This window comes from Mirounga angustirostris, unplaced genomic scaffold (genome assembly GCF_029215605.1).
Source record: "Mirounga angustirostris isolate CCGP_5_RB_7025 unplaced genomic scaffold, mMirAng1.0.hap1 SCAF_11, whole genome shotgun sequence".
NCBI classification, from domain to species: Eukaryota; Metazoa; Chordata; class Mammalia; order Carnivora; family Phocidae; genus Mirounga; species Mirounga angustirostris.
In genome coordinates this window covers 78,055,638-78,075,366 of record NW_026991719.1, presented here as the reverse complement: position 1 = coordinate 78,075,366, position 19,729 = coordinate 78,055,638, and positions in this window count along the sequence as shown.

Here is a 19,729-nt window from a genome sequence, read left to right as displayed (position 1 = left end):
AAACCATGAGCATGGAACGTTTTTCCATTTCTTTCTGTCTTCCTCAATTTCTTTCATGAGTATTTTATAGTTTTCTGAGTACAGATCCTTTGTCTCTTTGGTTAGATTTATTCCTAGGTATCTTATGGTTTTGGGTGCAATTGTAAATGGGATCAACTCCCTAATTTCTCTTTCTTCTGTCTTGTTGTTGGTGTATAGGAATGCCACTGACTTCTCTGCATTGATTTTATATCCTGCCACTTTACTGAATTCGTGTATGAGTTCTAGCAGTTTTGGGGTGGAGTCTTTGGGGTTTTCCACATAAAGTATCATATCATCTGCAAAGAGTGAGAGTTTGACTTCTTTGCCAATTTGGATGCTTTGATTTCTTTTTGTTGTCTGATTGCTGTGGCTAGGACTTCCAATACTATGTTGAATAGCAGTGGTGATAGTGGACATCCCTGCCGCGTTCCTGACCTTAGGGGGAAAGCTCTCAGTTTTTCCACATTGAGAATAATATTTGCTGTAGGTTTTTCATAGATGGCTTTTATGATATTGAGGTATGTACCCTCGATCCCTATACTCTGAAGAGTTTTGATCAAGAAAGGATGCTGTATTTTGTCAAAAACTTTTTCTGCATCTATTGAGAGGATCATATGATTCTTGTTCTTTCTTTTGTTAATGTATTGTATCACGTTGATTGATTTGTGGATGTTGAACCAAACTTGCAGCCCAGGATTAAATCCCACTTGGTCGTGGTGAATAATCCTTTTAATGTACTGTTGGATCCAATTGCCTAGTATTTTGGTGAGAATTTTTGCATCCATGTTCATCAGGGATATTGGTCTGTAATTCTCCTTTTCGATGGGGTCTTTGTCTGGTTTTGGGATCAAGGTAATGCTGGCCTCATAAAATGAGTTTCTAAGTTTTCCTTCCATTTCTATTTTTTGGAACACTTTCAGAAGAATAGGTATTAATTCTTCTTGAAATGTTTGGTAGAATTCCCCTGGGAAGCCATCTGGCCCTGGGCTTTTGTTTGTTGGGAGATTTTTGATGACTGCTTCAATTTCCTTAGTGGTTATAGGTCTGTTCAGGTTTTCTATTTCATCCTGGTTCAGTTTGGGTAGTTGATACATCTCTAGGAATGCATCCATTTCTTCCAGGTTATCTAATTTGCTGGCATAGAGTTGCTCATAATATGTTTTTATAATTGTTTGTATTTCTTTGGTGTTGGTTGTGATCTCTCCTCTTTCATTCATGATTTTGTTGATTTGGGTCCTTTCTCTTTTCTTTTTGATAAGTCTGGCCAGAGGTTTATCAATCTTGTTAATTCTTTCAAAGAACCAGCTCCTAGTTTCGTTGATCTGTTCTACTGTTCTTTTAATTTCTATTTCATTGATTTCTGCTCTGATCTTTATTATTTCTCTTCTCCTGCTGGGTTTAGGCTTTATTTGCTGTTCTTTCTCCAGCTCCTTTAGGTGTAGGGTTAGGTTGTGTACTTGAGACCTTTCTTGTTTCTTGAGAAAGGCTTGTATTGCTATATACTTTCCTCTTAGGACTGCCTTTGCTGCTTCCCAAAGATTTTGAATAGTTGTGTTTTCATTTTCATTGGTTTCCAAGTATTTTTTAAATTCTTCTTTAATTTCCTGGTGGACCTATTCATTCTTCAGTAGGATGCTCTTTAGCCTCCATGTATTTGAGTTCTTTCCGACTTTCCTCTTGTGATTGAGTTCTAGTTTCAAAGCATTGTGGTGTGAAAATAGGCAGGGAATGATTCCAATCTTTTGGTACCGGTTGAGACCTGATTTGTGACCTAGGATGTGATCTATTCTGGAGAATGTTCCATGGGCACTAGAGAAGAATGTGTGTTCTGTTGCTTTGGGATGGAATGTTCTGAATATGTCTGTGAAGTGCATTTGGTCCAGTGTGTCATTTAAAGTCTTTATTTCCTTGTTGATCTTTTGCGTAGATGATCTGTCCATTTCCGTGAGGGGGGTTTTAAAGTCCCCCACTATTATTGTATTGTTGTTGATGTGTTTCTTTGCTTCTGTTATTAATTGCCTTATATAATTGGCTGCTCCCATGTTAGGGGCACAGATGTTTACAATTGTTAGATCTTCTTGTTGGATAGATCCTTTCAGTAGGATATAATGTCCTTCCTCATCTCTTATTACAGTCTTTGGTTGAAAATCTAATTTGTCTGATATAAGGATTGCCACCCCAGCTTTCTTTTGGTGTCCATTAGCATGGTAAATGGCTTTCCACCCCCTCACTTTCAATCTGGGGGTGTCTTTGGGTCTAAAATGAGTCTCTTGCAGACAGCATATCGATGGGTCTTGTTTTTTAATCCAGTCTGATAGCCTGTGTCTTTTGATTGGGGCATTGAGCCCATTTACATTCAGGGTAACTATTGAAAGATAGGAATTTAGTGCCATTGTATTGCCTGTAAGGTGACTGTTACTGTATATTGTCTGTGTTCCTTTCTGGTCTATGTTGCTTTTAGGCTCTCTCTTTGCTTAGAGGACCCCTTTCAAGATTTCCTGTAGGGCTGGTTTTGTGTTTGCAAATTCCTTTAGTTTTTGTTTGTCCTGGAAGCTTTTTTTCTCTCCTTCAATTTTCAATGACAGCCTAGCTGGATATAGTGTTCTTGGCTGCATATTTTTCTCATTTAATGCTCTGAATATATCCTGCCAGTCCTTTCTGGCCTGCCAGGTCTCTGTGGATAGGTCTGTTGCCAATCTAATGTTTCTACCCTTGTAGGTTACATATCTCTTGTCCCGAGCTGCTTCCAGGATTTTCTCTTTGTCTATGAGACTCATAAGTTTTACTCTTAGATGTCAGGGTGTTGACGTATTTTTATTTATTTTGAGAGGGTTTCTCTGTGCTTCCTGGATTTTGATGCCTGTTTCCTTCCCCAAAGTAGGGAAGTTCTCTGCTATAATTTGTTCCATTATACCTTCTGCCCCTTTCTCTCTTCCTTCTTCTTCTGGGATCCCAATTATTCTAATGTTGTTTCATCTTATGGTATTGCTTATCTCTGGAATTCTGCCCTTGTGATCCAGTAGTTGTTTATCTCTCTTTTTCTCAGCTTCTTTATTTTCCTTCATTTGGTCTTCTATATTACTGATTCTCTCTTCTGCCTCATTTATCTTAGCAGTTAGTGCCCCCATTTTTTATTGCACCTCATTAATAGCCTTTTTGATTTCTACTTGGTTGGATTTTAGTTCTTTTACTTCTCCAGAAAGGGTTTTTCTAATAACTTCCATATTTTTTTCAAGCCCAGCTAGTATCTTTAAAGTGATGATTCTGAACTCTAGATCTGACATCGTACTAATGTCCGTATTCAGTAGGTTCCTGGCAGTCGGTACTACCTCTTGTTCTTTTTGTTGAGGTGATTTTTTCCGTCTTGTCATTTTGTGCAGAGGAGAATAGATTAATGAGAGAACAAAATGCTAGCAGATTAACAATGTCCCCAGAAAATATACTCCAAACAAATCAGAAAAGACCTGAAGCAGTGGAAAAAGAAATGGAGGGAAAAAAGAAAAAGAAGAAAAAGATAAAGATAAAAACAAACAAAAACAAACAAAACAACAACAACAACAACAAAAAAAAAACCGGAATGTGATCAAATATGATCAGGCTGGTATATAGATCAGTGCCACACACTAGATTTGGGGTGTATTTTGGTCTTTTAGAAGCAAGTAACTCCCAAAATTTTAAAGAAAGAAAAACTTATATATGTACAAAAATAAGGGTTGATATGATGAAGGGATGGAATATGACTGTAAAGATGGTAATTATAAAAAATTTTATAAAAGGAATTGATAAGAAGTTGTTTGAAAAAAGAAAGAAGAGGATTTAAAAAAGAAAAAAAGAAAAAAAAAGGGAGAGAATGTGATCAGGCAGGGGAATAGAAAACACCATATACTAGAGATTTAGGGTATATTTTAATCTGTTAGAAGAAACTATCTCAAAATTTTAAAGAGAGAACAACTTATATATATATGCCAAAAATATGGGTAACTACTATGAAGGGACAGAATATGACTCTAAAAATGAAAAATAAATATGTTTTTTAAAAAAGGGATTGATAAGATGTTGTTTGAAAAAGGGAAAAAGAAAAATTAAAAAAAAAAAGGACAGTTAAAAAAAATTAACTTTGAAAGACTAAAGATTCATGGGGAAAAGCCATGGATTCTATGTGCATTATTCCCCTAGCACTGGAGTTCTGCCGTTCTCATTGATCAGTAAACTTGTTCTTGGCTGGCTGTTCTCACTGATCTTCTGGGGAGGGGCCTGTTGCCATGGTTTCCAAAGTTCTTTGCCAGAGGCGGAATTGCCCCGCCCTTGTCCCCTCCCTGCTAAGTAATCTGCTCGGGTTTGCTCTCCGGGGCTTTTGTTTCCTGGGAGCTTTCCGTACAGCTTTGGAGGCGGAGAGTGAAAATGGCGGCCTCCCAATCTTTGCCCCAGAGGAGCCGAGAATTCAGGCCCCGCTCCTCAATGAGCCCCCAGAGAAAAGCCATCAGTCACTCTCGTCTCCCCAGTCTCCGGCCACACTCCATGCTCACCCGGCCTGTCACCGCGCGTTTCTATCTCTGGCACCCGAGCTCGGGTGGAGTCTCCAAACCCAGCAGATCCCTGCGGTGCACTCCCGTGTGGCTCCTCCCTGGGGAGGAAGGTGAGTCTCTCCGGATCTGTCACTTGTTGGGTCCCTGCTGGAGGAGCAGGGGCCCGACTGTGCCGCGGATCACGGTTTATGACAACCCCGTGCTGAGAGCCCGTGCCTGGGCTCCGCCTCTGCAGCCGGCTTCCCTGCTCTGTTACCTGGGAGCTCTGCCGCACTCAGGCACCCCTGGTCTTTCTCTGACCCCGAGGGTCCTGAGACCACACTGTCCCGGAGGGTTCCACCCCCCGCTTAGCCACCAGAGTGATGTCCCTCAGCAGAGCAGATTTTTAAAAGTTCCGATTTAGTGCTCCGCGGCTCTATCACTTGCCAGAAGTGGCCGACGGAGGCCCCTCCCCCGCCGTCTATCCTCCCAAATATCACCTCGGATTCACTTCTCCGCACGTCCTACCTTCCAGAAAGTGGTCGCTTTTCTGATGAGAGAGTTGTTGCTATTCTTTTCTTCGATCTCCTGTTGAGTTTGTAGGTGTTCAGAATGGTTTGATCCCTATCCAGCTAAATTCCTGAGAGGAGACGGAATCCAGGTCTCCTACTCCTCTGCCATCTTGCCCTGTCCCCCTGTTTTGTTTTGTTTTGTTTTTTCATAGATGGCCTTTATTCTGAGGTAAATTCCCCTTAAACATATTTTGTTGAGGGTTTTTATTATGAATGAATGTTGTACTTTGTGAGATGCTTTTTCTGCATCTATTGAAATGATCATACGTTTGCTATCCTTTCTCCTATTGATGTGATGTATCACATTGATTGATTTGGGAATATAGAATCACATTTGCAACCCAGCAATAAATCATACTTTGTCATGGTGAGTGATTTTTTAACGTATTGTTGAATTTGGTTTCCTAGTATTTTATTGAGGGTTTTGCCTCTATGTTTATCAGGGATATTTTCCTATAGTTCTCTTTTTCAGTATTGTCTTTCTCTAGTTTTACTCTCAGGGTAAAGCAGGCCTCATAGAATGAATTTGTAAGTTTTCCTTCCTTTTCTATTTTTTTGGAGTAGTTTGAGAAGAATAGATTTTAACTGTTCTTTAAATATTTTGTAGAAAATCTCCTGTCAAGCCCTCTGGTCCTGGGATTTTGTTTGTTGGGAGTTTTTTGATTACTGACTTCATTTCTTCGCTGGTTATCAGTCTGTTCATATTTTCTATTTCTTCCTGTTTTGGTTTTGGTAGTTTATATGTTTCTAAGAATTTATCCATTTGTCAGTATATAATTTTTCATAATATTCTCTTATGTTTGTTTGTATTTCTGTGGTGTTGGTTATTTCTCCTCTCTCATCTATGTTTTCATTTATTTGGATCTTTTTTTCTTTTTTTCTTGATAAGTCTGGGTAGAGGTTTATCAACTGTATTGATTTTTTCAAAGAAATTTCTCCTGGATTCATTAACCTGTTCTCTCTCTCTGTTTCTGTATCATTTATTTTTGCTCTAATCTTAATTATTTCCTTCCTTCTTCCTTCTGCTTGTTTTAGGTTGCTGTTGTTGTTGTTGTTGTTCTTTTTCTAGATCACTTAGTTAATTTGAGATTTTTCTTGCTTCTTGAGGTAGGCCTGTGTTGCTATAAACCTCCCTCTTCAGAACTGCTTTTGCTGCATCCCAGAGGTTTTGGACCATTGTGTTTCCATTTTCATTTGTTTCCACATATTTTTTTAAAGATTTTATTTATTTATTTGAGAGAGGGATAGAGAGAGATAGGGAGAGAGTGAATAAGAGGGAAGGAGAGGGAGAAGCAGGCTTCCCACAATGTGGGGGGGATGTGGGGTTTGATCCCAGAACCCTGGGATCATGACCTGAGCTGAAAGCAGAAGCTTAACTGACTGAGCCACTCAGGTGACCCATTTCCACATACTTTCAATATTTTCCTTGATTTCCTGGTTGACCCATTCATTGTTTAGTAGCATGTTATTTATCCTCCTTGTATTTGTGGTCTTTCCAGATTTTCTCTTGTGGTTGACTTCTAGTTTCATAGTTTTGGTCACAAAATATGTATGGCATGATTCCAATCTTCTGGAATTTGTTGAAGTTTGTTTTGTGAGTTAATATATGATCTCTTCAGAATGTCCTATGTAAACTTAAAAATATTTTGTTTTCTGTTGTTTTAGGATGTAAAGTTCTGAATATATTTGTTAAATCCATATGGTCCAGTGTGTCACTCAAAACCATAGTTTCCTTTTTGATATTCTGTTTAAATGATCTGTCCACTGATGTAAATAGGATATTAACATCCCCTACTATTATTGTGTTATTATCAGCTAGTTCCTCTATGTTTGTTATTAATTTTTTAATATATTTAAGTGCTCTTATGATGGGCGCATAAATATTTACAATTGTTAGATCTTCTTGTTGTATCTTTTATTATTATATAGTGTCCTTCTATGTCTCTTGTTACAGTATTTGTTTGAACATCTGTTTTGTCTGATATAAGTATTGCTACTCTGGTTTTCTTTTGAAATCTATTCATGTAATAGATGTTTCTCCATTCTCTCACTTTTAATCTGCTAGTGTGTTTAGGTCTAAAATGGGTCTTTTGTAGGTAGCATATAGATAGGTCTTATTTTTTGTATCCATTCTGTCACCTTATGTATTTTGATTAGAGCATTTAGTCCATTTTCCTTCAACATAATTATTGTTAGATATGGATTTATTGCCATTTTATTACTTGTTTTGTAGTTGTTTTTAAAGATTTTCTCTGATCTTTTCTTTCTTTCGTGGTTTGCTGATTTTCTTTAGTGATATATTTTGATTTCTTTCTCTTTATTCTTTGCATACTTTTAGTGTTTCTTTTTAAATGATTACCATTAGGTTTTTATAAAACCTCTTCTGCACATAGCAGTCTATATTAAGTTGGTGGTGATTTAAGTTTGAACACATTATTTGCTCTTCTCTCCATATTTTAGGTATATGTTATATTTTATATGCATTTTTGTGTGTTCCTTGACTGATTTTTATGGAAATATTCATTTTTTACTGTTTTTGTTTTTCTTGTCTCTATGCTGTCACTTTTGGTTTCTCTTTTCCACTCAAAGTGTCCCTTTTAATATTTCTTGGAGAGTTAATTTGGTGGTCATGAACTCCTTTAGTTTTTGTTTGTCTGGGAAACTCTTTATCTATCCTTGTATTCTGAATGATAGCCTTGTTTGTTAGAGTGTTCTTGGCTACTGATTTTTCCCATACATCACTTTTAATATATCATGCTACTCCCTTCTGGCTTGCAAAGTTTCCATTGAAAAATCTCATGTCAGCCTTGTAAGTTTTCCCTTCTAAGTTAATGACTTCTTTTTTCTTGCTGCTTTTATGATATTTTTCTTGATCAGTATATTTTGTAAATTTAATTATAATATGTCTTGGTGTCAGTCTGCTTTTGTTGATTCTGTTAAGGGTTCTCTGTGCCTCCTGGATCTGGATGGATCTGGATATCTGTTTCCTTCCCCAAGTTAGGAAAGTTACAGCTATTTTTGTTTTTTTCAAATAAATTTCTGTCCCCTTTTCTATCTCTTCTCCTTCTGGGACTCCTATAATATGAATGTTATTACATTTGATGGAGTCATTTAGTTCTCTAAGTTTATTCTCATTTCACATAATTCTTGTCTCTTTCTTTTTTGTTCAGCTTGATTATTTTCCATTACTATAATAGAGTTGATCACTAATTCATTCTGCTTCTTCCAACCTGCCATTCATTCCATCAGGTGTGTTTCTAATTCCATTTTCTGCGCCTTTTATCCCTACCATGTTATTCCTTATTTCTGTGTTAATGTTCTCAGACATGTCTTCCACTCCTTTCTCAAGTTCAGTGAGTATCCTTATGGTTATTCCTTCAAATTCTTTGTTGGGCATGTTACTTATATCTCTTTTGTTTAGATCTCTGGCTGTGGCTTTGTCCTGTTCTTTCATTTGTGATAAATTTCTGTCTCCTCTTTTTATCTACCTCTCTGTGTCTTTTTCTGTGTTAAGAATGTCTTCTATGTCTTCTGCCCTTGAAAGTAGTGACTTTATGAAGAAAAAGTCCTGGAGAGCCCAGCAGTGCTGTCTCCCACATTTACCAGAATCTGAACCTTCAGGAGAGTATACTATGTATGTTGCTTACACCCTGTTGTTGTGTCTGAGTCGCCTTTCCTTTTGGTGCAGTCATCCGCCTGACTCTCTGCCTGTTGTGGGCTGTGCTTGTTCTCTGTGATGTTAGTGGGACACAGGCAGGCCTACTCTGGGGTGGTTTGCCTTCCAGGGAACTTGGGAGTAGGGCAGCAGTGTTAGCAAAATTTATACTGGGCCACTAGCCTTATGCCAGATCCCCTGAAGTATTGCAGTGGCTGGGAGCTGTATGCCCCAGGTGGCCAGGGGTGTGAGGCTGGGCATGGTCTGCAATGGTGTCTGGGGGCATGTAACTGGGCATGGTTCAGTGGTTGGGCCCCATGTGGCCACAGCTGTGAACCTGGTGGCTGGGAAAGGCACATGACAGGCTGGGGGCAGGTGGCCTGGAGCAACATGCAAGGGTGGCTGGGGTAACAAGGCTGGGCATGATGCAGCAGATTTGTGCTGTGCGTGGTGGCAACTGTGTGCCTGCCAACTGGGCTGGGTGCCCACAAGTCTTTAACAAAATCTGTTCTGAGCCCAAGGTTGAGACCAGCAGGCTTGGAATAGGCAAATCCGCCAGATAACTTGTGGGTGTGATGCACTGTTACAGGGTTAGGTAACAAGTGTCTGTGTATAGCCTCCTCCTGCAGGTGTCTCTGCTTATGATGGGGGGCTGGGAAGGAAAACAGCACCTTCCAGCTCTCTCATTTTTGGAGAAGTCCCCCAACATGCTTAGACATCATCATGAACAGATCTACTTCCTGTTTGCTCCCAGTGTTGTGTGAACTGCTGCTTTTATGTTCCCTCTCTGCAAAGGCTGCTGTGTCTTTAAGGGTGGTATCCTGGCTATCCCTTGTCCTCCAACTCACCCAGTGCTGAGTCAGCTGACCTCCAAACCTCCAGGTTCCAAGTCCTCCTGGTTTTACAAGCTCATGGAATTCAACCCATCTGGTTTTTAAATCTAAATGTTATGGGGATGAGTCTTCCTTGTGTGAGCTCCCTGTGTGTGAGGTCCCTCTCCTCAGTGAAGCTCCCTCCTTCCTACAGGCAGCTTCCCTCTGCCTTTCTAACCTTCCTAAGCTTTCAGATGCAGCTTCTTTGTATTTAGTTGTGGAGTTTGTTCTGCCAGTCTTTGGATTGCTCTCCAGTTTGTTGACTTAGATATGGATGATATCTAGTTGAAAACATGGGATGGGGTGATGCCAGGGTCCTCCTACTCCACCATCTTCCCAAGCCCTGTCCCTGTACCCTTAAAACTTTGAAAACAGAAAAAAATGACAAAAGACATAAACTGTTCACAGAAAAAAAAAGTCCTCAAGCATGAAAAAATGCTCACTCACCCATTTAATAAAGTATTAAAAATTAAAACTACAGTGTGATAGCATTTCTCATATACAGGTATGCCTTGTTTTATTACATTTTGCTTTATTGCACTTCACAGATATTGCATTTTTTACATATTAAAGGTTTGTGGCAACTGTTTCAAGGAAGTCTATCAGCACCACTTTTTCCAACAGCATTTGGTTACTTCATATCTCTGTATCACATTTTGATAATTCCTGCAATAGTTCAAGATTTTTCATTATTATATTTGTTATGGTGAGCTGGAATCAGTGATTACAACTTGCTGATAACTCAGATGATGGTTAGAAATTTTTAGCAATAAATTATTTTTTAATTAAAGTATAGACTACTGTATGGAGTAAACATAACTTTATATGCACTGGGAAAGCAAAAAATTCATTTGGCTCATTTTATTGTGATATTTGCTTTACTGCAGTGGTCTGAAATTAAACTTACAAGGTCTCTGAGGTATGCCTGTATGCTGACAACTAAATCTGTTAGCTTAGTGTGGAGAAATAGGGACTCTCTTAAATTTCTAGTGGCTGTGCAAAATATCACAACCATGATGAAGGATTATTTGGCAATATCCAACAACATTACATGTTTTTACTTTATAACCCAACAATTCAACTTCTAGGAATCCACATAGTACTCTGTACATCCTTAATTGGATATTTTCCAAAGACAAAAGGAACTGCAAAAAAAAAAAGTAGTAGATTTCTTGTTGTTAGTAATATTGATCATAATTTTGAAATGAATTTAGGTATATTGTAGGATAAAGTAAATAAGTATACATGTATGATATATATGTGGTTAGACATCAATACTTTCAGAGTAAGTAAAAGAGATGCAAAAGAAAGCTCTATATCTTAAAAAAAATGAATTAAAAGTTCCTATGGAAAACAGTATGGAAGTTTCTCAAAAAACTAAAACTAAAATAATCATATGATCAAGCAATTGCTTTTCTGGTTGTATATCCAAAAGAATTGAAAGCAAGATCTCAAAGAGATGTTGCACACTCATGTTAATTGAAACATTATTCACAGTAGCCAAGAGGTGGCAGTAACCCAAATGTCCATTAACAAGTGAATGGGTAAAGAAATATGGTATATCCATACAGTGGAATGTTATGTAATCTTAAAATGAAGAAAATCCTGTCACATGCTACAATATGAATAAACCTTGAAGACCATGCTGAGTAAAATAAGCCAGACACAAAAGGAAAAATACTGTATGATTCCACTTTATGAGATATCTAAGGTAGTCAAAATCATAGAAATAAAAAGTAGAATGGTGGTTGTCAGGGGCTATGGAGAGGGGAAAATGGGAGATGCTCTTCAATAGGTATAGAATTTCAGTTTTGCAAGATGAAAAAGGTCAAAAGATCTGTTATGTAACAATGTGAATACAGTTAATACAACTGAACTGTTCACTTAAAAATGGTTAAGAGGGTAATTATTTTTTTAAATTTTATTTCTTTATTTGAGAGAGAGAGTGCATGAGAGAGAAAGCACAAGTTGAGGGTAGGGGCAGAAGGAGAGGAAGAAGCAAGTTCCCCCTGAGCAGGGAGCCCGAAGTGGGGCTTGATACCAGAACCCGGCAATCATGACCTGAGCTGAAGGCAGATGCTTAACCGACTGAGCCATCCAGGCATCCCTAAAGGTAAATTTCATATCATGTTTTTTTTTTATCACAAATAAATATTTTTAAAAAGTAACTGAAAATATCAGTATGAACTCATAATTTTAAAAAGCATTTTTCATAGCTCTGACTATAGATAGTCACAGAAGCAGTGACACCCAGAAGAATTAACACACCTAGTACACTTCTAAATTTAATTCCCAAATTAAAGAAACCAGGACTTCTTTGGGAATTAGTGATTCCACATCTGAGGCAGGGAAAGTGCAAGGTGAGACTGAGACATCTTGTGCCACAGAGAGCAAGGAGGTACTCAAAGACTAAAAGGGATATGTTGCCTCACAAAGATACAGGATCCAGCATAAAGAAGCTCCCACAAGGCAAATTTGAAATAATTTCAGCATTCAAAAGAGTAATAGCTCTAATTCTAACACACTGAATAAATTAAAATCCATTAGTCCATAAGTGATACTTACTTTCCCAAAAAAGAAAAAAAAGGGAAAAAATGAAAAAGGTGGATAAAAAAAAGAGCTTTCTTTAAAAAATAGAATTCCACTTAATAAATTAAATATAAAATAAAGGATAGGGGCACCTGGGTGGCTCAGACGGTTAAGCATCTGCCTTCAGCTCGGGTCATGATCCCAGAGTCCTGGGATTGAGCCCCACTTCAGGCTCCCTGCTGAACAGGGAGCCTGATTCTCCCTCTCCCTCTGCCTCTGCCTGCCACTCTCCCTGCTGTCTCTGTCAAATAAAAAAATAATAAATAATAAAAATAAAATAAATGATAGATTTAGAAACCACTGTTTTACAACCTCCAAAGTTATAATTGACCAAGGCAAGGTTCATTGATGAATGCTAGAGTAATTAGGTGAAAAGTCCATTGTAGAAAGGAATATCTGCCCTGTGGAAGCGCACCCAGGGGAAAGTACCTTTACGATGGAGGGATCTGGAGGTCACTACTTTAAGCAAGTGATCAAGCTTAGTACCACTAGTATAGGTGCAACCAAACCTAATGTGCCTTCCAATATGATGCAATATCACCTTTGAAATATTCTGTTGAAACATTTATATTAATCTAATCAAGCCTCTAGACACCTTAATTTATAAGGAATTTATAAGGAATACATGAGATTTTTACAGTTAAACAATACCAGGAAGAAACCATCAGACAAAACCAGAATCCAAGATATTCTACAGGACAGTAGTCCTGGACTCTTAAGAAAGTGAATATCGGGTGCCTGGGTGGCTCAGTCGTTAAGCGTCTGCCTTCGGCTCAGGTCATGATCCCAGGGTCCTGGGATCGAGTCCCACATCGGGCTCTCTGCTCGGCAGGAAGCCTGCTTCTCCCTCTCCCACTCCCCCTGCTTGTGTTCCTGCTCTCGCTATCTCTCTCTCTGTCAAATAAATAAATAAAATCTTAAAAAAAAAAAAAAAGAAAGTGAATATCATGAAAAATATACAAAGTGAAGGAGAGATAATTTTTCCAAAAAAGGCTAAAGAAACACAAAAATTCCACTATATGAACCTATATTGCACTGTTTAAAAAAAGCCATATGGGGTGCCTGGGTGGCTCAGTGGTTAAGCGTCTGCCTTCGGCTCAGGTCATGATCCTGGGGTCCTGGGATTGAGCCCCGCATCAGGCTCCCAGCTCTGCGGGAAGCCTGCTTCTCCCTCTCCCACTCCCCCTGCTTCTGTTCCCTCTCTCGCTGTGCCTCTCTCTGTCAAATAAATAAATAAAATCTTTAAAAAAATAATAATAAATTAAATAAATAAAAAAAGCCATAAAAGACATTCTTGGGACAATTGAGGAAATTTTAATATAGACTACATATTAAATGATATTAGGAAAATATTGCCACTTAGGTGTGATTTGTACAGTGATTATATAAGAAAAATGTCTTTATACTTAGTAGATACAAGCTGAATATATAAGAGCAAAATACTATGATGCCTACGATTTACTTCCAAATGATTGACAACAAAAAAAAATGTATCAACCTAGTGAACCAAAAACTTGTACAAAATTGGTGGTTGGATCTCAGTATTGAGCAACAGTATTTAATAAATGTAGCTGACAATACATTCCTTTCATTTGGCTCTATATATTTTTGTGCAGTACCTTTTTAACTATGACAATCATTAAAACCAGACTTGAAAATATACTGAATTTAGAACCAGACCATTAAATTACATATCATAAACTATTAAACCAAGAATTTAAAGTAATGAACTACATTCAGTGACAGCATTCTCACTAAAATATAATTAAGTATAACATTTATAACATATGAGTGAGAACAAAAAGGCTTTTTGTGTCATTAAAAATAAAATATAAAAATATAGAACATTTTCAAGTATTTTTATTTCAACTTAATCTCCTTTTTCATTTTTATTTGGAGTATGCATTAGAATGTGCATAAACTGATATTATACTAGTACATGTACATTCTTGAGAATCATTCCAATAGATTTTTAATTTTTATTGAAATGATTTTTCTAATCTAATCTATCCATGATTTTTATTTTTATTAAAGGTTTTGACTAGTTTGAGTTGTGCAGTATGAGTCAGTGTAAGGAAGGCTTAGTCCTTTGTGTAAACAAATATGAAACATATGAAGTTCTGAGAAAGAACTTGTATTAGTTTCCTAGGGCTGAGGTAACATAATTCCACAAATTGGGTGGCTTAATACAAGAGACATTTATTCTCTCAAAGTTCTGTATAGGCCAGAAGTCCAAAATCGAGGTGTCAGCAGAAATGGTTTCTTTTGAGGGCTCTGAGGGAAAAATCTTTTCCATGCCTCTCTTAACTTCTGGGGCTGGTGGACAATCTTTAGCATTTCTTGGCTTGCAGATATATCATTCCAATCTCTGCCTCTGTCTCCACATGGCTTCTCCTTATGTGTCTGTGTCTTTTCTCCTCTTCTTATAAGGACACCAATCATATTGGATTTAAGGCCCTAAACCAGTGTGATCTGAACTTAAATAATTATATCTGGAATAAATCTATTTCCAAATACAGCCATGATCTAAAGTACTAAAGGTTAAGACTTCAATATATCTGTTTAGGGGACATAATTCAACCTGTAACAAAATCAAATTGATGGTTTCTCCATTTTGTTCTTTGTGGGATTCTGTATCTTAGTCTCTTCGATGATTTCTGCATTCACACATTTGGTAAAGAGAGATCAGAGGAGAAAGGGAGGGAAAAAAAAATCCCAGTATATCTGAAGACATATTTTGTGTTGCGATTCCTTTTTCAGTGTTTGAACTAGAAATGATTGATTATTTGAGACTGCTAGAATTACTATAATTTCTTATCATAAAATAGATTTTTTTCTTTTTTCCAAATACCAGAAATAAGGACTATAATTTCTATCTTTACAGTTTCCTAATCCATGTTATAAAACATGAATTTTTAATTAAATTTTTGTAGTATTTAAATTCTCAGCTCTACTCTTTGGCACTATTATAATTCTTGTTCTCTTCAAGTTATCCAATCTAACATGTGCTGTGTCTCCTTAAAATGACTTTTCTGAAGATTATTACCTTCAAGGTCTGATTTATCTTTCCTTTAAACTATGGATCCTACTTAGTTTAACATGATATGTTCCTACATTTCACTCTAACCAATAGATCTTAAGGCATATCAGTGTGTGACCTGTTTAGTTGATTGGATACATTTAGGCTCAAGCTAAAAGGAGGAAATGTTTAGTTTGTTGTTCTCAGTTTTTTCTAAATAAAGAAATGTGAACATTGTTTCCTATACACCAGTCTGCTTCAAGTTGTTCTGTATTGTTTATTATGGTTTCAGTTTGATGGGCAGCAGGAAAATGGTATTTAGCACACAAATGTAAAGAAGAAAAACCTCTTCTGTAAAAATCAAGCCACTATGTTGGCTTCTTAATAAATACTAAGTAATAATAGCAGTACTCATGGGGGAAATTGCACAAAACAGTCTTTTATTATTATACAAAAAGAAAAAGCAATCAGTTTTTAAAGGACAAATGACTTGGAAATGCTATATAATAAGCCGTTAAATAAGTATTTATCCCATTTATTGAAATTCCCCTTTTAAGATATAAAGAATATTATATTTAGAAAGCTGTATTTTCTATTCTCAAGGTGAGTGTGCTGTGCTGATTCCACAACTACACGTTGAATTTCAAAGATTTCACTTCACTAGTTCAGGATGTCAGAAAATGTATGAAGTGTAGTTTGTCTTAGGGCTATTATCCTCTTTTTCTTTCCTCCTTTCCTTCTTTCATGTTCTCCTGATATCTCTTTAGCCCTCAAAATCTGCCCTCAGGAAAATAATATTTATACTAAGCCAGTGGTTCTCAAAAGAAGTGTGATCCCCAGACCAACAACATCAGCAATAGCTGGGAACTTGTAAGGAATGCAGATTCTCAGACCCTACCCCAGACCAAATGAATCATAAACTCTAGGGGTAGAGCCCAACAGTATGTTGTAACATGAACTCCAGGGGATTTTCATGCACCCTGATGTTTACTACACTTATCCATAATGGCTGATAGGTTTTTATGTACTAGACACATTAGGAATACTTCTTTTTCATTTTTTTAAAATTTTGTTTAGATTAAATTAATTAACATATAGTATATTATTAGTTTCAGAGGTAGAGTTCAGTGATACATCAGTTGTATGCAACACCTAATGCTCATTACATCACATGCCCTCCTTAATGCCCATCACCCAGTTACTCCATTCCCCCACCCCACCCCCTCCAGCAACCCTCAGTTTATTTCCTATGGTTAAGAATCTCTTTTGGTTTGTCTTCCTCTCTGATTTTGTCTTGTTTTATTCCCCCCCTTCCTCTATGATCCTCTGTTTTGTTTCTTAAATTCCACATTAGTGAGATCATATGATAATTGTCTTTCTCTGATTGACTTATTTCGCTTAGCATAATACTCTCTAGTTCCATCCATGTCATTGCAAATGGCAAGATTCCATTCTTTTTGATGGCTGAGTAATATTCCATTGTATATAAATACACATCTTCTTTATCCATTCATCTGGCGATGGACATCTTGCTCTTTCCATAGTTTGGCTATTGTGGACATTGCTGCTATAAACATTGGGGTTCAAGTGCCCCTTTGGATGACTTCATTTGTATCTTTGGGGTAAATACCTAGTAGTGAAATTGCTGGGTCGTAGGGTAGCTCTATTTTCAACTTTTTGAGGAACGTCCATACTGTTTTTCCAGAGTGGCTGCACCAGCTTGCATTCCCACCAGCTGTGTGAGTTACACTTTCTCCACATCCTTGCCAACATTTGTGGTTTCCTGACTTGTTAATGTTAGCCATTCTGACTGGTGTGAGGTGGTATCTCATTGTGGTTTTGATTTGTATTTCCCTGATGCCTGGTGATGTTGAGCATTTTTTCATGTGTCTGTTGGCCATTTGTATGTCTTTGGAGAAATGTCAGTTCATGTCGTCTGTCCAATTCTGGACTGGATTTTTGTTTTTTGGGTGTTGAGTTTGATAAACTCTTTATAGATGTTGGATAATAGCCCTTTATCTGGTATGTCATTTGCAAATATCTTCTCCCATTCTGTTGGTTGTCTTTGGGTTTTGCCAACTGTTTCCTTTCCTGCACAAAAGCTTTTTATCTCAATGAAGTCCCAATAGCTCATTTTTGCCTTTGTTTCCCTTGCCAGAAGTTGCAGCAACCGAGGTCACAGAGGTTGCTGCTTGTGTTCCCCTCTAGGATTTTGGTGGATTCCTGTCTCACATTTAGGTCTTTCATCCATTTTGAGTTTATCTTTGTGAATGGTGTAAGAGAATGGTCCAGTTTCATTCTTCTGCTTGTGGCTGTCCAATTTTCCCAACACCATTTGCTGAAAAGACTGTGCTTCTTCCATGGAATATTCTTTTCTGCTTTGTCAAAGATTAGTTGACCATAGAGTTGAGAGTCCATTTCTGGGCTCTATTCTGTTCCATTGATTTATGTGTCTGTTTTCATGCCAGTACCATACTGTCTTGATGATTATAGCTTTGTAATATAGCTTGAAGTCCAGAATTGTGATGACACTAGCTTTGGTTTCCTTTTTCAACATTCCTCTGGCTATTCGGGGTCTTTTCTGGTTCCATACAAACTTTAGGATTATTTGTTACAGTTCTGTGAAAAATGTCGATGCTATTTTGATAGGGATTTCATTGAATGTGTAGATTGCTCTGGGTAGCATTGACATTTTAACAATATTTGTTCTTCCAATTCATGAGAGTGGAATGTTTTTCCATTTCTCCCTCAATTTCTTTCCTGAGTGTTCTATCGTTTTCAGAGTACAGATCCCTTAACTTCGTTGGTTAGGTTTATTCTTAGGTATCTTCTGGTATTTGTTGCAATTGTAAATAGGATCAATTCCTTAATTTCTCTTTCTTCTGTCTCATTGTTAGTGTATAGAAATGCAACTGATATCTGTGTCTTGATTTTATATCCTGCCATGTTGCTGAATTCCTGTATGAGTTCTAGCAATTTGGGGGTAGAGTCTTTTGAGTCTTTCACATAAGTTTCACGTCATCTGCAAAGAGTGAATTTTATTTCTTTGCTTATTCATATGCCTTTTATTTCTTTTTGTTGTCTGATTGCTGAGGCTAGGACTTCTTCTACTATGTTGAACAATAATGGTGATAGTGGACATCCCTGTCATGTTCAAGAACTTAGGGGAAAATCTCTCAGTTTTTCCCAATTGAGAATATATTTGCTGTGGGCTTTTCATATATGGCTCTTATGATATTGAGGTATGTTTCTTCTAGTCCTACATTGTGGAGAGTTTTAATCAGGAAAGGTTGCTGTACTTTGTCAAATGCTTCTTCTTCTTCTTCTTCTTCTTTTTTTTTTTTTTCATCTATTGACAGGATCATATGGTTCTTGTCCTTTCTTTTATTAATGTAGTGTATCACCTTGTTTGATTTGTTGATGTTGAACCACTCCTGCAGTTCAGGAATAAATCCCACTTCCTGTGGTGAATAATTATTTTAATATACTGTTGGATCCTATTGGCTAGGATCTTGCTGAGTGTTTTGGCATCCATGTTCATCAGGGGTATTGGTCTGTAATTCTCCTTTTTGGTGGGATCTTTGTCTTGTTTTGGGTTCAGGTAATGCTGGCCTCATAGAAACAGTTTGGAAGTTTAACTTGCATCTCTATTTTTTGAAACAGCATCACTGTTTCTGTATATTGTCTCTGTTCCTTTCTGGTCTATGTTACTTTTGAGCTCTCTCTTCACTTAAAAGATCCCCTTTAACATTTCTTGCAGGGCTGGGTTAGTGATCACAAATTCTTTTAGTTTCTATTTGTCCTGGAAGGTCTTTATGTCTCCTATTTTGAATGACAACCTTGCTGGTTAGTTATTCTTGGCTGCATATTTTTTTTCTCATTTAGCACCCTGAATATATCATGCTAGTCCCTTCTGGCCTGCCAGGTCTCTGTGGATAGGTCTGCTGGCAGCCAGGTTTCTGCCTCTGTAGTTAAGGACCTTTTTTCTTGAGCTGCTTTCAGGATTTTCTCTTTGTCTCTGAGATTTCAAGCTTCACTATAATGTGTCAAGGTGTTGATCTATTTTTATTGATTTTGATGGGGGTTCTCTGTGCATCCTGGACTTGAATGCCTATTTCCATCCCCAGATTAGGGAAGTTCTCTGCTATAATTTGTTCCAGTATTACTTCTGCCCCCCTCTTCCTCTTCTTCTGGGATCCCAATTTTTCAAATCTTGTTTTGCTTTATAGTATCACTGATCTCTGGAATCCTCCCCTTGTGATCCAGTGGTTATTCATCTCTCTTTTTCTCATTTTTTATTCTCTATCATTTTATCTTCAATATCACTGATTCTCTCTTCTATCTCATTTATCCTAGCAGTTAGAGCTTCCATTTTTTTTTAAGATTTTATTTATTTATTTGAGAACGAGAATGAGAGAGAGAGAGAGAGCACATGAGAGGGGGAGGGTCAGAGGGAGAAGCAGACTCCCTGCCGAGCAGGGAGCCCGATGCGGGAC